This window comes from Rhea americana, unplaced genomic scaffold, assembly GCF_003343005.1.
Source record: "Rhea americana isolate MKP2758 unplaced genomic scaffold, rheAme1 scaffold_227, whole genome shotgun sequence".
NCBI lineage: Eukaryota > Metazoa > Chordata > Aves > Rheiformes > Rheidae > Rhea > Rhea americana.
The window spans coordinates 685,733-687,735 of NW_028186343.1; the positions used below are offsets into that span (position 1 = coordinate 685,733).

At 46.9% G+C, this 2,003-nt stretch overlaps 1 protein-coding gene across 1 annotated transcript in view; it reads left to right on the forward strand.

Moving 5' to 3' along the window:
• Positions 1–30: 30 nt before the first annotated feature.
• SPECC1L (sperm antigen with calponin homology and coiled-coil domains 1 like) overlaps positions 31–2,003 on the forward strand; it is a 70,738-nt gene continuing 68,765 nt past the window's right edge. The window contains exon 1 of the mRNA XM_085305809.1: positions 31–260. The gene's annotated coding sequence lies outside the window, so the exon portion shown is untranslated. The remainder of the gene's footprint in view (positions 261–2,003) is intronic.

Below are 2,003 nucleotides of genomic sequence, written 5' to 3' on the forward strand. Positions count from 1 at the left end.
GGGAGGCGGAGCGCCTGCGCCCGGCGGGGGGCCGCGGGGGTCGGCAGGAGCTTTGTCTGCCGCCCGATCGCCTGCGCGCGCGCGGAGGGCCGCGCTGCTGTGCCCGCGCAGCTGGCGGAGCTGCCGGTGCTGGCCTTGTCCGCGCTGCCTGCCTCCCCGGGCGTCCCCGTACTGCTGCGTGGTCCGGCAGAGGGAGGAAGCAAAGTTCCTGCAGCCGGGCAGAAACCGGAGCGTTCCCCGCGGATGTGACAGCCTGTTSTGTGAGTCTTCCGTGTTCCGTGCCCTCAGAGGAGGGGAGGAAAAAGTGCTGCTGCTCTTGCTTTTGCCCAGCGAGCTGCCCCCTTCTCTCCCCAGCAGCGTCCTGGCCTCTGTGGTCGTGTGAAGTGTCCGTCTGTGCTAGGGTCTGGGAAACACTGTGCTTTTGGAGCAGGAAAATTGCGTTGTGAATGATCCCACCGGGTGAAACTGTTCTGAAGAAGCACAGATTCTGTCAGCGGATATAGACTGTGCAAACTCCACACTCCCCCAAAACAAACGTAAACCTTCTGTTGCTGGTTCCTGCTTCGTCAGTGGTAGGGGCTTGGCTGCTGRAATGTAGACAAAGTTACTAGCTCTTTTTAAAGATGTGTAGATCATAATATAGTCCTTCATCAACTTAGAAGTAGAGTTTTTTCTGTCCTGTTTTATCCTGGTTTGTTGTGGTTAGGTGTTAGTTAACAAAACCAAAAAAGACAGGTCATTTAAAGAGTCTAGACTTAACATTGAGAAGCTGAAACTAAGAATATTCTCTTGAYCTTGTAAAATTGCCACTTCATTTTTAGTTAATGGAGAAATCAGATTGTAGGCTCGTGGATTGTGTGAAAAAAGAGAAAAGAAAACTTCATTTTCAGGTCTCTTYATATGTCCCAAAACCCTCATCCATTTTTTTTCTTTATAGGATTAAATATCTGAATCTGGGGAACAAAATGCCTCAAAGCTTTCTGTTATGTTGTACCATTTCTTTCAAATGCCATCTGGACAAACTCTGCAGTCCACACTTCCCAGTTGTTATATCTGCTCAAAACAAAGAATAATTTRCTGACATGAGTTTTGGTGTGAGCACTGATAAAGATCTGACTTCTCCCTACTTTAGGAGAAAAAAGTGTTATCTTATTAAAATTTGATGGTCGAAAYGTACCTTCATGTGCATGTAATGCTTATTCATGTATCTCATTCTGTCAACATTACAATGGGCAAACCTGTGCACCAGAATCTTTTTTTTTCTCATGGATTGTAGTTGTTGCAGTTTGTAAACTACCAGCTCCACGTTTTTTCCCCTTTCCCTCCGTTTTCTAAGACAGTCTGAATTATGTGACTGTCCAAGCATGCTACCAAAGGCTTCTTTCGCATCAGGCTCGAGGAGAGGGTTAAGTGCATGTTACCTTCACGAGGACTGGCAAACTAAGGAGAACTTGGGCCTCAGCCTGAGGTGAGGCATGCAGTTGCTTACCCTGGTAAACGGTGAGCGTGGCCGCGGGCATGGCTGAGCCAGGGCCACACAGCACTTTCCTCAACCATGCCTGGGTGTCGTTCCAATGTGGCATAACCCAGGGCTTCTCCCAAAAGACATGTGGAACATTGGCTGCCCTTTTCTGGGTGGGGGCGAGGGAAAGGAGCTTTAGCTCTGTGGCCAAAACCATGCAGTGCAGGCTTGCCTCTGGACTGGAGAACAGCCTCCGGCCTGTGTCGTTTACAAAGGCAGATGTAGCCAACGAGTTTTATAAGTTTCTGGGTAAGTCTATGTTGGCATAGTTATTCTTATGCTGCAAAGATTCTGTTGTACTGAATAATAGAGTAGGTGATGTACAGCTAATGTTTCATTTTAGGTTTAAAATAACAATAGAAAGAAAACAGAAAAAGTTTGTGTCCTTAATGTTAGTGTGAAAGAGGAGAGTATTTTCAGAAGATGGAGGCATAAGTTTGCAATTTCTTAAGATATCTTTCACTGAAGTACTTAATCTTTT